A 22,087-nucleotide genomic window follows, 5' to 3' on the forward strand; every position below is an offset into this window, starting at 1 on the left:
CTATCTGGGTCTTCCATCACTCAGATTCCATGCACTTGACTTTGCACCACTTGCTTTTTGGGAGTGAATAAATAAGGGGGGAGGGAAGGAAGGAACGTTCTACAAACCTTGTTAAATCTTTACCTACTCCCATTGCCAGACTCAACTTTGAAATTCCAGAAGGAAAAGAAGAGATGAAAAGAAAAATGACACATTTCAAATGCTTCCCACAATGACTCATTTTTATAAGTGAGGTTTCGTCCTTTTTAAAAAATGGAATCAATAACATCTTTCATGAAAACAGCCTTTGTTTCCTCTTCAGCTGCAGGCCTGATCCATCCTTCTTGGCTCTGTACAGAACTAGAGAAGGAAGCCAACAAGTGTCTCTCATTTGGGGCCTGGCAGGAACAGCAGGGCAGGGCAGGAGGGTGGAGGGTACTGTCTGGAAGGAAGGAAGCTTGAGAGACCCTTAGCCTTCTTCAGGAAGGGCCTTTTCCATTTTTACCCCCATTCCCACCAGATTTTAGGACCTCTCCTCACCCAATAAGGCCAAATATCCAGCAGAGAACTCTGGAAGTCACTCACCTTCTTAGCACACCATGGTCAGTGGATTCTAGAATGGTCCCAATACCCTGGAGAGACATTTGGGTCTCTCCTCCATACCCCCACATGGGGGGTGATCAGTGGACAGCCTAGATAAGAGCTTATGTGGGAGTTTTTCAAATGTCCCAGGGATCTTTGCTTTTTGTTATTTTGGTTTTTTTGAATGAAGAGACTCAAACATCTGTGCACTGCATGCCACTACATCAAGGTCTGTATGCTTTGACATGTACTTAAAATATGTGTACATTTGAAGCACTTACCTTGGACTTGAAAGATTAAACACATTTAGGTCCATTTATTTCTCTAATTACCTCTACTAATTTTATAGAATGAGAGATATATAGCTTCAAAGGGGCACTCCACTCTGTCCTGCATCTTCTGTTGAAGAACTAAAGTTTGAGTTGAGTGTTTGCAAATGAGAAGACGTTTTCTAGGCAGACAAGGAGGTGAGTGTGCTGGACAAGGAAATAGCTTGTGCAAGGGAGCACTGGAACCAACAAGCATGGTCTACTCAGGATCCAGCATTTGATTCAAGCCTATGGGGTTACAGGGAGCATGTAGAGTGGCAGGGGCTAGCTGACGTGGTAAAGGGAAGATTGTGCCAGGGTTTGTAAGCGACACTGTGAAGACCAGGCTTTATCTTGGCGTGAATGGGGGCTCTTACAAGGATTTAAGAGGAAAATGAGCTCCTGAGATCAACATTTTACAAGGAGCCTTATGTTTTCCATCTTGGAGTACATCTATAATAGTCCCCTTTTTCCTAGGACTCAAAATATTTCTCATTTCATAAGCTGTACTGTGAATATCCAGTGGCGAATATGCTGCTATGGCTTGAATGATGGTGTCCCTTCCAACAAAATGCATGTTGAATCTGAATCTCTGATGCAACAGTATAAAGGAGTGTGACCTTGGGAGGTGATTAAGTCATGAGGTCTCTGCCCTCACGAATGGGATTAGCACCCTTTTAAAAGACTCGAGGTTGAAGACGGTGCTCTCTTGTCATTCCACCTTCCACCATGTGAGGGCACAGCAACAAGGCACCATCTTGGAAATAGAAAGCAGCCCTCCCAGACATCAATGCTGGTGCTTTGATTTAGGACTTCCCAACCTTCAAAGCTGTAAGAAATATATTTCTATTCTTTATAAGTTATACCGGTCTAAGGTATTTTGTTATAGCAGCAGAAATGGACTAACACAGAACTCTTACCAATCCTCCTTGGGGTGAGAACACCTACCCTACCTGTGCCTTTGGCAGAGACTGGGGTGATCGGCCATCTAAGCAGATTCCACAGATAAGAGGTCCTGCCTGAATTTCTTTTGTTGATTTCTGCAGTAAGTATACTGCTTTGGCAAAGAGGGGCCCAAGAATGGTCTTGGATATGGACAGGCCCAGGGAGAAGGAACTGTTCTCATTCTTGAGTTGGGTTGGTCATTGAGTTGAACTGAGAGTGGCTTGGAGGGGATAGAAAGTGAAGAGAATGGAAAGAACCATTGGACATTGTGGGGGAAAGTCAACAGGGCAGGGGTGGTGCCGAGTCAGTGCCCCTCACCTTCCCCCAGCCTCATCTTTGAGTGTTCTGAGACCCTGGGAACCTTTGTTGGAGGGGCTTCTAGAGCTGCAAAAGAAAGTCTTCCATTTCCAGAGCTATGCACCCACATTATTCCTTAGCCCACATTACTGCCAACATCTCTTGACCCAGAGGCTGGGGCTGGTGCCAGTTCTTGTCTCCTGAGGTAGCACAGTGCTAGCCACAGGCATCTTGCGAAAGTTTGCTGACTGGCCAGATGGAACAGGCTCCTGCTCCTTCAGTCTGAACCTTCTGTCTCTGAGCCCTCCTTGAATGAGAGGACACAGCTCTGCACCTCCTGTGGTCAGAGGGCTTTGCACTTGTGATTGCGTTGACCACAACAACTTCCCTCCTCATCCTTTTATGGTCTGATCTAACAAATCAGCTGCTATGCCTCATGGTTAATCAAAGTCAAGAGGCAGAAACTGGGAAGAAAGGGAATGTTTACTTTTTATAGCCAGGTTATAGGGAGACGAGTTGGCATCATTACCAAAAAGCTAACCAAAGCAAAACAAATTTATTCCAGTATTTACTCAAAATTCATAGTTCTTTACCCACCCCAAGTTTGAAGCCTACATGCAGTTTTAACATGACTCAAGGTTTACATGAAAAATTTTTGATATGTGACCACTGACAAGACACAAAGTCTCCTGGTCATGCTGACATTTTAGAATTTACAATATGTTCTTTTACAATTTCTTTTAGAGGATGGGGTAGACAATTGCAACATTTGGAAAGAAGGGAAAGTCACAACATTTAACATGACAGCATTAGATTGTTTTAAAACATAATTGTAACAATCTCGTATTCCCAGAGCCCTGGCCTATAACAGGCTGATGTCCTCGTATTCACAGGTGGAGGGGAGTTGGGCAATGCCCACACCAGACTTTCAGACACACTCCTGCCAGTCTTGGACCTCTCTCCTAATTATTAGGTGGTCTGGCTTACTTGCTGTTTACCAGTCAGGCAAGGCTGAGTTAGGAGAGGAAGCCAGTGAGTGGAGGGCAGTGGGGGATGGTGGAAAGAAAGAATGTGCACTTTTAAATTCAAGTGACCTCTATATTCAGCCTGACTCAATTGCAAGGGAAAGTTTCTTAATGCAAGTTTTTCTAAATGACTGTTCCAATACAGCCAAAATGAACTCTTTTCAGCCTGTAACAATCCCTCTTCCTGTATGATGTCTAATATCACTCTCCTTTGTTTTCTTCCCTTTTTCCTGCTCCCAGAACCATTCACTAGTACGTCACTAGAAGGAAGACATTCCTATTTTTCCATTCCTTGTCCCCTTTTTAGGTGATAATTTGTCCTTTTTTTTTTTTTTTTTTAGTTGGGGGTCTCACTCTGTTGCCCAGGCTGGAGTGCGGTGGCATGATCAGGGCTCACTGCATTCTTGACCTCCTGGGCTCAGGTAATCCTTCCACCTCAGCTTCCTGAGTAGCTGGGACTACAGGCATGCACTACCATGTCTGGCTAATTTTTTTTTTTTTGGTAGAGGCTAGGTCTTGCTATGTTGCCTAGGTTGGTCTTGAATTCCAGGGTTTAAGCAATCTTTCTGTCTTGGCCTCCCAAAGTACCTGGGATTACAGGTATGAGCTACCACATCCAGCCAATTTGTTCCTTGATGAGCTTCCCGAGGACCAAGACAGTAGTCCCAGTACCCTGGAGACCCAGTCAAGGCCTGTCCCTGTCTCATCACCTCAGGAACAGTCCCGGGTGGGAGGGCGCCAGGCCTGGATCCCTCCTCCGGGCTCAGCAGCACCAGGCTCTGCCAGGGCCTGGATCCTATTAGGTCATTATCTCATCCAAGACACAAGCTCAGGTCTGTGTCTTTTCTCCCTCAGGGTCCAGAACAAGCCCACCATCACCATAAGTAACAGCTGCACTAACAAGAATGCCCTCCTTTTAAAGCCGGGGAGATAGCACAGGAAATCAAAGTGGCAGCGGCTTTCAAGATCAAAGTTAATCGGGTCTTTTCTGAGGGGAGGGTGGATCAGGTTTCAAAGAATTCTGAGATGAAGGAATTGATCTTGCCCTTATTTTGCTGGCACTAGTTCTTTCATTCTGGACCACTGGCATCCTATCCTGCAAGATGAGGCTGCTGCCCCAAACGCAGAAAGCCTTTTTCCCCGAAGTTAAACCCCAAATGGGATATGATTCCTCTCCCTCAGGGATGAGGTGAGGATTGATGAGACAGCACTTGGAGAGAGCCCACCCCATGCCGGCTGCATAGTGACTGGCCAGTCACACCCTGACAGGGATGCTGGGACCAGCTGCTTCTTATGCAAGGTGAGGCCACAATCTGATTTCCCGTCACCTGTGGAAAAACTCAAGATCAAGTTCTGATCCTAGCATCACCTTCTGGGTTCAAGAGTCAACTATTCACTTCACTTGAGGATGCTGTTCACCCTCCTGCTAAGGACCCATAGTCTCTGGCACAGATGAGACCAACATGAAATGCTGTTGAGGAACGAGCCAATGTAGAAACTACTTTAGGGACAGCAAGGCAACAGGGTGGGAAGAGGAGAGCCGTGGTGTGAGATAGACCTGCATTCTGGTTCTGGCTCTACCACTTAAATAGCATTGGGAACTTGGGCAAGTCCCTTCACTCCTCTGAGTCAGTTCTTTAATATCATTTTCATCATCATCATTGTCATCAAGACCATTCCAACTGAATGTGTCTATACGCCAAGCAGCCATTATCTTATTTAATTCTCATAGCAGCCCTATCAATATCAATATATATATTTTTTGAATCAGAGTCTCACTCTGTTGCCCAGGCTGGAGTACAGTGGCATGCTCACGGCCACTGCAGCCTCAGACTGCTGGGTTCAGGCGATCCTTCCGCCTCAGCCTTCCAAGTAGCTGGAACCACAGGCATGAGTCACCACAATAATTTTTTTTTATTTATAGTAGAGATGAGGTCTTGCCAAATTGCCCGGGCTGGTCTTGAACCCATGAGCCCAGGCAATCCTCTCACCTCAGCCTCCCAAAGTGCTAGGATTATAGGAATATTTCTATTTTAAGGATTAAGGAAGTTCAGGGAGATCACTAAACTTGCCCAAGACAAACTAGTAAGTAGTTAAGACTGAATTTCAGCCTGGCTCTCTTTGATTCCAAAGACTGTGTGTATGGTGGGTTAATTGATGGCCTCCAAAAAGATATGTTCCTGTCCTAAGCCCCAGAACCTGTGTGTATGACTTTATGTAGAAAAACAGGACTGGGTGCAGTAGTTCACTCCTGTAATCCCAGAACTTTGGGAGGCCAAGGTGAGAGGATTATTTGAGCCTAGGAATTCGAGACCAGTCTGGGCAATATGGTGAAAACTCATCTTTACAAAAGAAAAAATTAACTGAGCATGATGGTGCACACCTGTAGTCCCAGCTACTCAGGAGGCTGAGATGGAAGCATCACCTGAGCCCAGGAGGTTGAGGCTGCAGTAAGCTGAGATTGTGCCACTGCACTTCAGCCTGGGTGACATAGTAAGACCTCAAATTAAAAAAAAAAAAAAAGCAAAGAAAATGAGAGACAAAAAAAAAACCACAAAAAACCAAACCCCAGTCTTTGCTGATATAATTAAATTATGGATCTTGAAATGAGATTATCAGGATTATCCAGGTGGGTACTAAATCTGAAAACAAGTGTCCTTATTAGAGACAGAAGAACAGAAGATGCAGAGTAGAGATGGTCATGTAAGGATGAAGGCAAGATTGGAGTCCTGCGGCCATGGACTAAGACTCGAGCCCTGATTAGCACATCTAAATAGCCTCAGCTGGACTCGGTGGCTCAGCCTGTAATCCCGCACTTTGGGAGGCTGAGGTGAGTGGATTGCCTGAGCCTATGGGTTCGAGACCCACCTGGGCAGCGAGACCTCATCTCTACAATAAATCAAAAAATCAGCCGGGCGTGGTAGTGCACACCTGTAATTCCGGCTACTCGGAAGGCTGAGGTGGAAGGATTGCCGGAGCCCAGCAGGTCGAGGCTGCGGAGGCCGGGAGCGGCCACTGCACTCCAGTCTGGGCGACAGAGTGAGACTCCAACTCAAAAATTAAAAAAAAAAAAAAAAAAAAAATAGCCTCAAGCCACCTCCCTTAGAAAGCCACTCTGCAAGGACAGAGAAGTTCCTACAGCCTGGAGGTGGGAGAGGGTCTACCTCAGCTGGGGCCAAAGTTCAAAGCTCTCTCCTTTACCATGACTTGTGTGCAAGCCTCGGGGCCACTTCTGGCTTGCCATCTCACTCACAAAGGAAAGAACATGGGACAGCCATCTGGGGTTGGGGCAGGGATCCTCACAGCCTCCAGATCAAGTCCCAGCTCCTCAGCCTGGAATTCAAGACTCTTCATGATATGGTCCCAGACTGTTGCTGGGTTCCTGGACACTGGGGCTCCTGCATGCTGACCCAGCTCTAAAGAGGCCTGGCTCTGTGCACATCAGCACCCCCATTCTGTTCTGTGAAACCTGGACAGATGAGTGGAGCAGACACCCTCCCCAATGCCCTCCTCTACTCCCACCGCACCCTGTACCCCACCTGTCTTGATCCCACTCTGCTCTGGGAAAGAGGAAGGGATGGCCTGCCCACTTCCCTCCTGGCCCGTATTCTTGCTCTCTGACGTGGTCTAGCTGCAGCTCACTAACCATGTAGTGGGCATGTTAGGCAGGCTGCCTTGGATAGCTGGGCAAGCTAGGAACTGAACATTTGCAGGGGGCACTATTCACGTAGACCATGATGTGCTTGGCACCCCTAGAGTGTGTGATGGGGCATTGCTATCCCCAGTGGCTTTGTCCTCCAGATGCTGGTCTGGCTCAGGGAACTATAGACAGTTTTCCTTTCCTGGTGCTTATTTTGTAAACCACCTAGGGTTTCCTTCTCTGGCTGTAGACTCTCCCTGCAGAGGCAGCCAGCTCCCCCCAGCAGTGTCATCAAAGAAGAACCTTGTTCTCTGTTCCCCTCTATAATCACAGAACTAGATACACCCTTAAAGTCTCCCTTTGTCTTCTGCCTTCATAAGGAGGACACATAGTGTACTGCCCTAACTGGGACACCTTTGAAAGTGACAAGGAACTTTGATGTATTATTATACCAGGACAACAGGTATACATCATGACTGTTCCTGGAAGACAAGGTTCCAACCTAGGCCTGCCTGACACTAAAACTATACTATTTCTACTGTTCAGAGGAGAGAGAACAGATCTCAGCAGTAGCCATTTGGGGAGACAGAAGGGAAAGGCAGGGCCAAAGCAGGGAGAGCTCTTCAGGCTGGATCCTGGGGAACAGGACCTGGAGGAACAGTCCCACGTGGGGGTCTACTGCTTTTGCTGTCTGTGTAACCCCAACCCTGCTCCATCCCAGGTCTAACTGCTGGTGAGCTGGGCCAACTGGGCTAGGAGGGCTGGTGCAAAAAACCTTTAACTGGCGGTCAGGGGCCAGGAGTTGGTCCTGGGTCAGTGCATGTGGAGTCAGCCACTTCCCCTACACTGGCCTTCTTCAAACTGGGCATAACTCCTGCCCTTGGTAGGATGATATGGGTGAGGGGCTTTGTGCTCTGTAAGACTTCCAGACTCTGGGTCAACACACTCATCAAATACTGCCTGGTGGACACCAACTCCTGAGTACATCTCTCTGGGAAGTCGGGGTTAAAAAAAGGAACTATTCGCCTGGGCACAGTGGCTCATGCTTGCAATCCCAGCACTTTGGAAGACCGAGGTGGGAGGATCGCTCAAGGCCACAAATTCAAACCAGCCTAGGCAACATATTGAGACCTTGTCTCTCCAAGAAATAAAAAAATTAGCGGGTTGTTCGCCTGTAGTCCCAGCTACTCAGGAGACTGAGGCAGAAGGATCGCTTGAGCCCAGGATGTCAAGACTGTGGTTAGCCTGGGTGACAGAATGAGACCTTGACTCAAAAAAAAAAAAAAAGAAAAGAAAAGAAAAGAAAAGAAAAACCGTTCCTCAGAGCATTCTGGATGCAATGGAATAATACAGGAGCTGGGATATATCCAACACCAAGGGTGAAAATAATTAAGAAACTTGAAGGGGGAGGAGAAAGCTGTCGAGATGGTGGGACCTGCTGTGGGGTTGAGGAGGGAGGCATAGAGACCTGCTCTGTGTCTCCCAGAGAAGGCTCACGGCAGTTGTGGCCAAGGCAGTGGCAGTGAAGGCTTTCATCTCCACTTTGCCTGGGCTCCTGAGCTCTATGTGTACACATTGTGAAGCCAGAAAAAGCTGGCGGTGCAGCTCTCTGGAAGGAGCCTAACTTGTGGGCTGGCTCAGAGAACCCTGGGGCCAGGAGACCGCAGCCGCCTGCCTTATCCTGGAATTTGGCTGAAGACACTGCAGCCTCACTGCCTCCGTGAGGCTGGGGCTCCTTTCTTCAGCTCTGTGTTGAGTCCCCTGTGGGAGGCTGGGGCTGTCACAGGCTCCCAGAGGAATGTTCAAATGGACCAGAACAGGAGAAAGACCAGCAGGAGGATTGAGGTCAGCAACGCCCTATTCAGTTTCTGCTAATTTTAGCCACTTGGGGAGGAGACCAATGGTTTTTTAAATCTGAGGCAATTGTCTTCACTTTGAATGAACCCCTAGGGAGGCTCACAGCTGGGACAGGAAAGCCAGCAGAGGCGGGAGGGTTCAGGGGTTGACAACGGCTGGCAGGCTGACTTCTCCGCCAGAGTCCAGAGGAAGGAGTTGTCCCAGATCCCAGCTCAGGGAGGACAATTACATCCCCAGGAGGCCCAGGAGGTCACCTTGTGATCTGAAAGGGGCAAGGGATGGATCACGGGAAAGGAAGTCTCGGAAATGTGGCCAGAGCTAACAGTGTGGGTCCAGCTGGAGTCAATTGTTAGTCCAACCACTTGGGGACTTTCCACAGGACAAAACACATGCTCCCCATATATAACACGGGGTCACGGGGCCTTAGAATGTATAGAGCAATCTGTTTCCCTGCTGCCCTGCCAGCCTCACTGTGTGACCTCAGAGCGGTCTGAGATGCCTGTTCCTAGACACCACTCTCCTGGGTGGCCAGGAGGAGCGGTCCCTCCAGGGCTGAGGACTCAGCAAGAGTGAAGGGCTCTCAGCGGGTTATTCACCAGGCACCTGTTCACAGGGCATGGTTCCCTCAGGATGCTGGTTTGTTTAAATGAAGGTGATTTGGCCTCCTGGTTGTGGCTGCCTGCAGTAATGCCGCTCGATAACTTACATCACAGTTCAAATTCCTGAGCTCTGTCTGTCCACAACCACCTAACCCACACAACCAAGGGACTCAAGTAAGCTAATAATCATCACCGGGGATGAGATGGCTCTCAGAGGATATGTGGGAGCCAGAGGCAGGGAAGTCTCCCCAGGGCACAGCCAGGCACTCTGTCACCCAGCAGATCTGAATTCAAGGACCATGTGGCTATCTAGATACTCTGTGGAGCATGTGGGCCAGGAAAGGCTCCTCCCTAATGAGAGGACACAGGAAGTGGCAGACTGGAATCTGCATCCAGATCTGCCTGGCTCCAGAGTTTTTCCCTGGGAGAAATATTATGGAACACTATGAGAGGATGACCCTTGTCACTGAACTCCCCACCATTCCCTAAACCCATAGCCTAGACAGTCGTGTTATTTGCTAAAACAAAGCTTAGAGGTTTTATTTTACTTTATTTTTTGAGTCGGATCTCACTCTGTTGCCCAGGCTGGAATACAGTGGCACAGTCATGGCTCACTGCAGCCTCAACCCCCTGGGCTCAGGCAGTCCTTCTGCCTCAGCCTCCCAGGTAGCTGGGACTACAAGTGCATGCCACCACGCTCGGCTATTTAAAAATTTTTTTTTTGTAGAGATGAGGTCTTACCATGTTGCCCAGGCTGATCTTGAACTTCTGGGCTCAAGCGATCATCCCTCCTCAATCTCCCAAAGTGCTGGGATTACAGGCGTGACCCACCTTACTGACCAAACATAAGAGTTTCTACATGGATTCCATTTATAACAAGTCAGGATGACATAACTGATAATGTGTGATCTCAGAATCAGATAAACTAGCTCTGTACTGCTTGCTGTGTGACGCTGGGCCAGTCACTTAAACTTCTTGAGGTTTGGTTCTCTCATTTGTTAAAAATACATAATAATAGCTACCTCCTATCATTGCTTTGAGAGCTACATGAGATATGTTTGTAAAATAACTGGAATAGTCTCTGGCGTATGGTAAGTTAAAAAAATTAGCTCTTATTCTAATAATATCTTTTTTTCTCTATTATTGGGATAAGTATAGCTTGACTGATGTGTGTGTGTGTGTGTGTGTGCGTGTCCACACATTTAAATCATATAAGCATCTTGTGCGTGACTCAACCCGTCTGTCTGCAAAAAGAGAACAAGACCCAGCCCCATTTCATGTGGTTGCTTTGAAGGATGATAATAAATGTGCTCATAAAAACCTCTGCTAAATGTCAAATCTTAATTCAAGGAGCACAAGATTCCTTCAAGACTGCACATCCAGCTGGGGATGGAGAAAATAAGAGACCTTAAAGTGGTGTTTTGGAACTTCACAGAAAAAAAAAAAACAACACACAGGAGACTAACCACATCACTCTAACCTGACCTCTGATCTTTATCAGAGTCCATATCTAGAAGGTTAGAATTAATAGGGCTGGGGCTCATCTGATCCTTCCTGGGGACTCTGAGACATTGAGGCAGAAAGCCAAGAGTCTTAGTTATAGCTCTTGGCACCCCTGGGGAACATGATGAAGATGTTTGCAGAGGGGAGGGGGTAGGTCAGCAGATGGACAGAGAACTCACCTTCAGTAAGGAGGGCACCCGTGGTGTGTGCCTTTCCCTAGGGCCGAGGCTCAATGCCTGTGCAGGTGGCTTTGCAAACCCTGCCCCCTGCCAAGCCTTGGCTCAATCCCAGAGGATTCGTGGGCTCATGTGGCCTGGAAAACAGAACTGGGTCATTTTGTATTCTGATATTTTTCACTTTATTTATTTGTTTGTTTGTTTATTGTTTTTGTTTTTCTTTAGTTGGGGGTGTCTCACTCTGTCATCCAGGCTGGAGTGCAGCGGTCCAATCACGACTCACCACAACCTCAACCTCCTGGGCTCAGGCGATCCTTCTGCCTCAGCCTCCTGAGTAGCTAGGACTACAGGCATGCGACAGCATGAAACAAGATCTCACTATCTTGCCCAGGCTGGACTTGAACTCCTGGACTCAAGTAATCCTCCCTCCTCGATCTCCCAAAGTGCTGGGATTAAGGGTGTGAGCCACTGAACCTGGCCTTTTTTTCACTTTACATTATTTTATATCCCCATTTCTCTGTGTCACTGATGAAATCATAATAGTTATCATACTGAGTGCTTATCATATACCGGGCACAGGTCCAAGCACTTTATAAGAATTAACTTATTTAGACCTAACGATTACTCAACAGGCTCCTTAGCAACTCATTTTCTGGCAAAGGAGGCTGAGATATGGGGAGATCCAGTAACTCATTCAAGGTCCCTCAGCTATTGAGTGGCAGGTCTGGGGTCCACACCCGCCCTGTGGACAAGGCTGCCACAAACCAGTTGCTGTTCTGAGGAATTAACAAATTTAATCCTCCTAACAACCACTTGTATAGGTACGATCATTGTCATCTGCATGGTCTCCATGGGGAAACTGAGGCACTAGAGGGTTTAATATTTGCCCATGGTCACACTGCTGATGAGTGTCAGCAGGAACTTGTATGCTTAGCCATTATGCTGTGCTCCCTGGTGGGGAGCTGTCTTCTCCCTGTTGCACCCACCTCTCAGTACCTAGGATTCTACTGCAGCAATGTCACGATTGGCTCAGCCACCCTCTCCTATGGAGCATCTGGGCCACCCACGCAACCCACGGGAGATCTTCCCATCCTGCTCTTGTGAGGCTTTTTAGAATGGGCCCTAAAGACTTTTCTGGATGGGTGCAAACTCTTGCCTCTCTTTTCTCCCAGGTTTTGGGTACAGAAGGAAACACTAAGGCCAGTAGGAAATTGAGGTGTCATGGTGAAGACAAATGTCTGACCTATTATTATCGTTATTATTTTTGAGTCAAGATCTCATTCTGTTGCCCAGGCTGGAGTGTCAATGGCATGATCATAGCTCACTACAGCCTCGACCTCCTGGGCTCAAGCGATTCTTCTGCTTCAGCTTCCCAAGTAGCTGGGACTCAGGCGTGCTACGATGCCTAGCTTATTTTTTGTAGAGGCACGTTCTCGCTATATTGTCCAGGTTGTTCTTGAACTCCTGGACTCAAGCAATCTTTCCATCTCAGCCTCCCAAAGTGCTGGGATTATAGGCGTGAGCCTCCACACCTGGCCTTTTGATTTCTTATGTAGAGACAAGGTCTCACTAAATTCCCCAGGCCGATTTCAAACTCCTAGACTTAAGCAATTCTCCTGCTTTGGCCTCCTATTTGACCTATTATTAAAGACCAGTCTATTCCTGTCCAGCCTCTAGAGTTCCCTGGAGAGGAGGACACATTTGGGAAGACCAAGGCCCTTCTTAGTCTACTAGAATAGCCAAGACAATGGCTTGAAGGTCATCTTGCTTGCTGCCACTGTCCTAAGAAACAAAACCAGCAAACTTCCTAAGGCTACATGCCAATTCCTACAGCCCCCTACATGGGTACCCAACTTGGTCTAGGACACAGATTGTGATCCTGGCCCACCATGTGCTGGGAGATTAAACTGAGTCTTTTCCAAGGGCACATTATAACCTTTTGTTTTTGGCCTGAATCCTTAGGACTCATTGTCATCCTGGGTAAGGCATCTGAGGTCAAGGTGTGATGGGAGGCCTCCTGGTTTCTGCTCTGATTCTGTTAGTACATCTCTGGATCTTGCTTTCTCCACTACAAAATGAGGAGACTATTGAGATAAATCTAGATTTGATAGTATTTTCCACTATTTCCCAAAGTGTTTCCCATGGAACAAGGCATCACTCAAACCAGGGGTTCCACAGTCAAGTAAGTTTGAGAAATGCTGCATACTCTAGTTTACTTATAGAGAGTCCATGCATATGTGCTAAGACGTCCCACTCTCAAGGCACCTATTCAGTCCCCTTTCCTGCCAGCCCTCACCGCTCATACTGTGATCCATCCAAACTGACTGTTCCTTTGTTTAATCCCACCCCCTTGGGTATCTCTGCCAGACCCCGTGCTGTTCCTCTACGGGCACAGATGTGCAGGAGACAGCCTTGCCCTGCAGTAGCATGAGACCTGAGGCACCCACAGCCAGACATAAGAGCCAGAGGAGACTGCTGGGAGGGAGACTTGGACATGTCCATCCATATGTCAGAGAAGGCTTCCTGGAGGAGGTGACTTAAATGTTGGACCTTGATGACCTTGTGGAATTGGCTAGGGGCAGGGCTGACCACAAAGTTTCTTGGTCTGGCAGAGGGTGGTACAAGGGGAAGGTGGAGAGAGCCCAATGTCTCCTCTGTGATCCCTTCCTGACTCCAAGCCTAAACATACAGACTCTACTCAGCAAAGCAAAAGCCCATTTAAAATGGACTTAGCCTCCTTAGAAGCCAAGGAGACAGCCATCTTCTGTGATTTGATCTGTTCTGAGTAGCTCCCTGAAATATTCCTTGCAACACATGCTGTTTTATTCTTAAAGAGAGTCCTGTTGAATATACTTTTCTCTGTCCCCTTACATTCCAGTGATATTTTAGTGCTCCTTAACAAACAGAATCTGTGGGAAATTGTGGGGGTGTGGGTGGGGGGCGGGAGGCAAGATTGGCAGTAGTGGGAATCTGTCTGGGGAAGGGGGACACACCTCATCAACAAGAGTACCTGCATAATGAACATTTGTATACCTAACCCTGAATTGCATCCCACATCTCTAAAATAAAAAAGTTAAAAGTTAAAAAAAAAAGAAAGTAGTCAGGCTCGGTGGCTCAACCTGTAATCCCGCGCCTTTGGGAGGCTGAGGTGAGTGGATTGCCTGAGCCCGCGGGTTCGAGACCGCCTGGGCAACTTGGCAAGACCTCATCTCTACAATAAATCAAAAAATTAGCCGAGCATAGTAGCGCATGTCTGTAGTTCCAGCTACTTGGAAGGCTGAGGTGGAAGGATCATCGGAGCCCAGCAGATCGAGGCTGCAGTGACCAGGAGTGGCCACTGCACTCCAGTCTGGGTGACAGAGTGAGACTCCAACTCAGAAAAAAAAAAAAAGAAAGAAATGGAATCCAGCCAGGCGTGGTGGTTCACGCCTATAATCCCAGCACTTTGCGAGACTGAGATGAGAGGATTGCCTACACCCACAGGTTCAAGACCAGCCCAGGCAACTTGGTGAGACCTCATCTCTACAATAAATCAAAAAATTAGCCAGGCGTGTGGTGCGTGCCTGTAGTTCCAGCTACTTGGAAGGCTGAGACAGAAGGGTCATCTGAGCCCAGCAGGTCGAGGCTGCAGTGGCTGTGAGTGTGCCACTGCACTCCAGCTTGGGTGGCAGAGTGAGACTCCAACTCAAAAAAAAAAAATAGAAAAGAAAAAAGAAAAAAAAAAAAAGAAATGGAACCCAACTTACGAATTTACCTCTAACATGAGAAGGTAATGGACCAATGTTTCAGTTGTACAGAATTTTGTTTATACTTTTTTTCTCAACAAACATTTATTGAGCACCTACTCTATTGTTCATTTGTTCTTTTATCTTTTTCAGTTAACAAATATTTACTGAGTACCTACTCTGTTCTTGGTGTTGAAATCTTCCCTAGGTGCCAGGAACCGAAAGTGGCATCAAACATGTCCTTTCCCTCAGAGGATCCCAAACTAAAGGGCCTCAGAAAGTCTGCTTTTGCAATAGACCAGTGAAGCTTCCAGGTGTCATGAGTAGGATACTGTGGGAAGCTGCTGTGTCATTGTGTGAAATAGCGTGTTTGTGAGGTCTTGTGACTGCAAAGTGACAGAGCACCGCAGGAGCTGCTGGGAGTGGTATTTAGAGCAGCCCAGGCCCAGAAACAGCTCCAGGTGGAAAAGACAAATATATGAGATAAGGACTGAGAGACAGTCCAGCAGGGGAGCTGCCTGTGCAAAGGCACTGAGGCATATACAGCGGCCTCTGCAGCCACCTGGGAGCTGGAATGTGGAGAGCAGGGATTGAGGTTGGAAGCTAAATAGGGCCCAGGTCATGAAGTGCCTCTCCAGCCAGACCCTTTAGTCTGAACTTGATCTTAAGGGCTTTTAGCAGAGAGGAGACTTGATAGAATGTGTGTTATTAGAATGCTTTCTGGTTGTGGGTAGAGTGTGGATGCCACAAGGTAGTTGTTGCCAGTACGACGAGATGTTCCTACCTGGAACTGGAGACCATTATGCTTCCAAGGGCAAGCCAGTCACTGGGGCCTGGTACAGGTCGGCAGCCAGCTGTGCTGTGGAAATCCTGGGCGTCCCCATCTCTACAGCCACTGCATTCTACCCAGTGAGACTCTGCCAGACAATGAGGACAGGGAGGACACAACTCCCGTGACACGGCGCCAACAATAGGCATGGGTGCTGTCAGGGCATCTCCAAAAGGTTCCAGGACAATCCCCTCAGGGTATCTGAGCAATTAATTATTTCTTATCTTCCCAGGCAAGGGGCTCACAGGGAAATCACTCCCATCCTTCTGTTCAAATTTTATGCTGCTATTTATTCTGAACAGGAAAGGAGCACAAAATAGAACTGTTTTTAGAATGGATGCCAATTGGAAGGTTTTTCCTTTTATTTCTGAGTGGTGGGAGCAGGGAGAGTGGACTGATGTGGCCCTTTCTTGGGGCTGTTGAGGAGGGGAACAGGCACCCCCAGGGATGTGTTCTGGTGAGGTACAAGCTGGGGAGCAGCTTCCTGCACCCACCTGGGGGGAACTGAGAACCCTAAAGAGCCAGAGCCCCAGAACCTGCAACCCTTCGTATTAACCCTGGACAGTCCCGCTTTGGGGGAAGAAGGCCTTCCTCTCCCTTACCTCTCCAGAACAAGGGGAGTAACCCTGGGAAGATGAGAGGACTAACCTTTTGTGGAGAGAAGTGAGAGTGAACCCCTGGGGACAGGACCTGAGCAGATCAGGCATCCAAAGTCCTGGAGGGGCTGGAACAGGAGAAGGGCTAGGGAGGAGAGCACTAACACCCTTGGCTGGTTGCCTTGTGTCTTGGAGAGAGCCCTGACCTGGGAGCAGCTACCCAGGCACTGGCCCAAGCGCTGCCTACTTGTGTGAGGCTGAGCTAACTACTTTGTCTTCCTGACTTGACTTTCCATATCTGCAAAATGGGTCTTTCTTCTTCAACAACGCTCCAGGAAAAATATAACACAGCTCTTCCAACTCTCATGCACCCAAGAGAACACATGACAATATTCTCAAAAAGCAATTGGACTGGGTGTCCAGGTGAGATACTGGAGGGTGACATACTTGTTGGGGGGGGTCAAGGTGTCATGGTCTTGCTGCAATTCATATCTTCCTAGAAACTGCCAGGAAACAGCTGCCTATGGGTCTTGATAGTCTCAGACTTTCAGAGAAGGGTCCCTGGAACCTTGGGAGCTGGGATGGAGTTGGTAGGCCCTGCAGGGTGGGAGGTGGAGGCACTCTCAGGATGGTCTGGCATCAGGGTGGAAATCTTTCTGCCACACAGCTGAGTCCATGGGACCCCTTCACCCCCACCCTGCCACTGCCTGAGCTTCAATTCCTTGATTTGCAAGATAAGAATAAGGATTGCCCCATGTGACAGGGTAGGGCGGGGCATAACTAAGAAGACAGAGGGGTCACGTTCACATTGTTCATTGCTCTTTTCCTGTTGCCTAAATGTTTGTTGAACGAATGACACAAGTCAAGTTCATAGTTCACCTGGGCATGGTGGCTCATACCTGTAATCTCAGTACTTTGGGAGGCTGAGGTGAGAGGATTGCTTGAGCTCAGGGGTTGAGACCACCAACCTGGGCAACATAGCAAGACCTCATCTCTACCAGAAAAAAAAAAAGTGCATAGTTCAGTAACTGACATAGAATCATATCTAAGTAGTAGCTGCTGCCAACAGCACCCATATCCCTACCCCAGCTCCTTGTCCATCGCCCTCAGTGGCAGTTACTGGCTGTGGCATTTTGCACGCTCAGGAAGTCCATGCCTCGCCCCACCCTGCGGCCTTCCCAGGTCAGCTTCACCAAAGAGGACTGTCTCTACCCCACTCACCACACCCTATTCTCTGTGGCTGCCAGCTCCTCCATTGTTCGCCCCACCAGACACTGCGGCGTGCAGTAAAAGCTGAGTCTCCCCAAAGGAAGCAGGGGTCTCATGACCTCAGCCAGGGAGGTCCCTCCCCCGCCCTGCCTTGTATTGTCTTCCTGCCCTAGGGTGGGCGCCCCTGGACGAGGCCCAACCTGCCTGGTCCACCCCTCCCTGTCCTGCTGGTATGTGGCTGCAGCTGCCCTTTCTGGTCAGGGACAGGAGCTCCTCTCATGCATCTGTTTCTCCCACCCTCTCTTCATACCATGTCAACTCCCTTAAAGCCCACTTGCTGGTTTAAGAATGTGCTGGACCCATCCTTGGCCTCTGACTAGCCACACACTGCAATTTGAGTAGAGTGGTCCAATTTCTACCTCCTGCCCCAAACTAGCTTCATGAGGGAGAGTTCTTTTTTTTTTTTTTTTTTTTTGAGTTGGAGTCTCACTCTGTCACTCAGGCTGGAGTACAGTAGCACAATCAGGGCCACCCCAGCATCAACCTGCTGGGCTCAGGCAATCCTTCCGCCTCAGCTTTCCAAGTAGCCAGAACTACAGGCACACGCTACCACACCCAGCTAATTATTGATTAATTGTAGAGACAAAGTCTCGCCAAGTTGCCCTGGCTGGTCTCGAACATATGGGCTCAGGCAATCCACTCACCGTGGCATCCCATAGTGTTGGGACTATAGGTTGAGCCACCGAGCCAGGCCATGGGAGAGAGTTCTTAACTCGTGCCACTCTCAGTCCTCTGGGGCTGAGGAAGAGCTCTCTCCTGGGAGCCTGCAGCCTCCTCATCAGAGCAAGACCCCAAGAACTCCCCTGGGGACCTCTTCTCCTGCTGCCACTCCCTGCCAGTTGTCTGCAGCCTGCTCTTGTGTCCAGGCTGCTAGAGGGCCCCTTTCTTGCCCACAAACCCCTCGGCCAGCCACCCACTGCCATACATTCATTCTCTCACTCCTCTAGAAAGTCACTTGTTGCCATCAGGAGACAACCTATGCATTCATTTGTAGCATTTGTTCAGCCAGTCAAATGGGTAAGTTAAGGCAGGGATGGACTGCCGGTTGTTGGAAGCAGGTTGGCTTCAGTCTAAGGCTCTTATCCTTGGGGATGATTTCAGGACAGGGCAGGAGTCCGCCTGGGAGTCTCAAATCCCCTCACCAATCGTGAGATCTGTCCTGGCTGTGCCTTCACCTGAGACATCCCCCCCCCACATACCTGGGATAGTCCTTTTGCAGGCCTAACTGCAAAGTATGAGATGAGCAGGATCAGCGAACCCAGCTGGAAGAAGTTGGAATGGGAGACAGCATCTATTGAACGCCTACTGTGTATGGAGGGCAAGACCAGCTGTCCCTGTCCCTGTCCCTGTGTTGCTCACTATTGGATGAGGAGAGGGAGGCAGCTGGAGCTGTCAGTTCCTGATTTGGACATTTTTCTCATTCAGGGAGATCCTGCCTTGCCCTAGACCTAAGGCCCTTCCCTTTGAAGCTTCATAGGGAGCCTTAGGGGGAAGGAAAAGGAAGGTCTCACTCCAGGGTGGGGACTGGGAACACCTCACAGAGGAGGTGGACTTGAATGCTACATTGTCTTTTGACAACTGAAGACAAGGAAGGGCATTCCCATCGGAGGGAACAGCAGTTGTGAAGGTGGGAGATCAGGAGTGATGGCCATATTGGGATATGAATAATCTGAACTTTCATGGTGGAGATTTGTAGGTGCAGAGACTGGGAAAAGGGTGGCTAACCATCCCAGTTTTCTGGGACTGAAGGGCTTCCCAGGACACAGCACTTCCAGTGTGAAAACCAAGGAAGTCCCAAGCAAACTGGAATAAATTAGTCACTATATGGGGAAAGGTAAACTGGGTTCAGAAACAACCTTGAATAAGCTGATAAGATTGGAGCCATGAGGAGTTTTAGAAGAGTTTTCTTGTAAGGGAAAGGGGAGGAAACATCTTCTATAAGCCAAGCCCACTTTATCTCCTCTGCGATGAAAGTAATTATCTCCATTTTGCAAATGAGGAAACTGAGTGTCAGAGAAGGTAAGATACTTGCTCCAAGTCACACAGCAAATAAGTGTCAGGGTTGACTTAGGTTTCTTTTCTTTTTTTTGAGTCAGAGTCTCACTGTTGCCTAGGCAGAAGTGCAGAGGCATGCTCACAGCCACTACAGCCTGGACCTGCTATGCTCAGGCAATCCTTCAGCCTCAGCCTTCCAAGAAGCTAGAATTACAGATGCATACCATGTCACCACACCCAGATATTATTATTTTTTTTTAGTTGGAGTCTCACTCTGTCACCCAGGCTGGAAGGTAGTGGCACGCTCCCAGCCACCGCAACCTCGACCCGCTGGGCTCAGGCAATCCTTCTGCCACAGCCTTCCAAGTAGCTGGAACTACAGCCACAAGTCACCATGCCCAGCTAATTTTTTGATTATTGTAGAGATGAGGTCTCACCAAGTTGCTAAGGTTGCAGGCTCAGGTAATCCTCTCACCCACCAAAGTGCTGGGATAATAGGCATGAGCCACTGCGCCCAGCCTAAATTTGTTTTTGTTTATTGTAGAGGCGAGGTCTCACCATGTTGCTCAGGCTGATCTCGAACTCCTGAACTCAGGCAATCCTCTTGCCTCCGCCTATCAAAATACTGGGATTACAGGCATGAGTCAATGCGCCCGGCCGACCTGGGTTTCAAAGGCAGGTGTTTTTAGTTCCAAAACTTGTGCTCTGAACCACTGAATCCACTGTCTTAGGATGAAGCTCAGGAGGTGTGTATTGTGACCCCAAAAATGAAGCTCCCTGAGAATGAGGCCCCAGAGGCTCTGGGAAGCCAGGCCTGCACAGTGACTCTTGGTTTCCTCATCTCTGGCTGTAGACAGCCAGCAAGTGACCCCAGACCAGGCTGGCTTTTCTACCTTTGTGTTCTCAGTCTCCACCCAGGGTCTGGCCAGGGCAGGCCTCAGTGAGCAATGTTGAGCAGACTGTCCCTGGCCCTATGGTCATCGACAGGGTCCCTGTGGGGCTAGCCACACAGCAGCCAGTCCCAGAGGAGGGAAGCAGCATTGCCGGAAGGAGCCCTCAGGGCAGGGAGGATCTCCTTTTGCCGGTCAGGCCACATACTCTTTGCTCCAAGGATCAGGAAAAGTAAGACCAGGTCTAGCTCACCCCAACCAAGCCCAGGCTGCTTGGGGTGCAGCAGCTATACTTCCCCAACAGAGCCTGGCACAGAAGCACTAATGGGCTGACCTGAGGAACTCTGACCTAGATCCAGATGACACAGGCGGTGGGGCAGGAGCGGGCATAGGAGGAAGGCCAGCTGGGCAGGTGGAGCCAGGTTTGATGGGCGGGCAGCAGGTGTGGCAGACGGGCAGCAAGCATGTGCAGTCAGAGGACAGGTGGCTGGAGCCCGATGGCAGGAGCCTGGCAATGGGCAGCCGGGCCCCGAGTTCCTGAATCTTCAGTAGGGCTGAGCCTGCAGATGGTGGTCAGAAGGCTGCTGCCATGGGGGCAGGACGCCAGGCACATCGGTGTTCTGTGCCCGTCACAAGGTGGCAGAGGGTTATAGGCATGGCACGGGCCCTGGGAAAACATACCTGGCTTTTAGGTTATCCTGTGCCCAGCATGCCCTTGGCCATCTGAGCTAACCTGCTGAAGACAGCATCTTAAAGTAGGGACTGTGGTAGTGATGCTGTCCTCTGCATTGTTGCAGTCATGGGTGCAAGGGCAGGTATGCAGTGGAAACCTCTGGCTAGGGTGTTCTGCCTGGAGAGGCTCCCCTTGAGTGCGCCACATTTCAAGAAGAGATATGCTAGTGCTGGGTGTTCAGGCCTTAGTCAGGGGGCTGTCAGTGGCTATGTCGAAGGAGGTGTCACAGTCTTTATTGAAAAGCCAAAGCAAGACAGTTTCTGGAGAAGAAGGGGGACAGGGCAGGGCTTTCCACCCCCTCCACCATTAGTGAGGACATGCTTTGCTAAGGATCAAGGATTGGTGGCCACTATGGGCACTGCAAGGGAGCGAATTCCATAGGTCTCTGTGCAGCTCTGGAATACAGAAAGACTGGTTCTGTCCAGGAATAAGACCTCTATCCTGGGTGTGAGACTGGGGGCAGGGATGCTTTTTTATTTTTATTTTTTTTAGGCGAGTTCTCACTCTGTCACCCAGGCTGGAGTGCAGTGGCATGATCATGGCTTATCACAGCCTTGACCTCCTGGGCTCAGGCGATCTTTCTGCCTCAGTCTCCCAAATAGTTGCGACTACAGGTGCCTGCCACTGTTCCTGGCTAATCTTTTGATTTTTTTGTTTGGTAGAGATGAGATCTCTCTGTGTTGCCCAGGCTGGTCCAAACTCCTGGGCTCAAGCAATCCTCCTGCTTCAGTCTTCCAAAGTACTGGGATTACAGGTATGAGGCACTACATTGGGCTCCTCTGAGTCTCTTAAGAGGTACTTGGGAGAAGGGGAATGAGAGTTATTGCTTAATAGGCACAGATTTTCTTTCTGGGGTGATGAAAAAGTTTTGGAAATAGTGATGATGGTCGCACAACTTTGTAAATGCAATCACTGCCATTATACACTTAAAATTGTACACTTAAAATTGATTAAAATGGCAAATTTTGTGTCACATATCCATTTTACCACACTTTCAAAATAGAAAAGAAAAAAATTGTCAAAGTTGTAAGAAACAAGGGAAGAATGAGAAGCTGTCCCAGATGAAAGGAGACCAAGGAGATATGACAGCTAAGTGCAATATGGAAACTGGGATTGAAGCCTGGACAGGAAAAGGAACA

The 22,087-nt window shown here is 48.8% G+C and overlaps 1 long non-coding RNA gene across 1 annotated transcript; it reads right to left on the reverse strand.

The window, feature by feature from the left end:
• Positions 1–200: 200 nt before the first annotated feature.
• LOC103274716 lies at positions 201–18,614 on the reverse strand. Its single transcript, XR_505270.1, has 4 exons — positions 18,530–18,614; positions 15,421–15,553; positions 10,915–11,048; positions 201–339 (listed from the first exon to the last, which is right to left on the reverse strand). It is a non-coding gene; the product is annotated as an uncharacterized LOC103274716 (long non-coding RNA).
• Positions 18,615–22,087: the final 3,473 nt, after the last annotated feature.

The sequence above is a fragment of the Carlito syrichta genome, unplaced genomic scaffold (genome assembly GCF_000164805.1).
Source record: "Carlito syrichta isolate Samal-C Ts95f unplaced genomic scaffold, Tarsius_syrichta-2.0.1 Scaffold314867, whole genome shotgun sequence".
Lineage (NCBI taxonomy): Eukaryota > Metazoa > Chordata > Mammalia > Primates > Tarsiidae > Carlito > Carlito syrichta.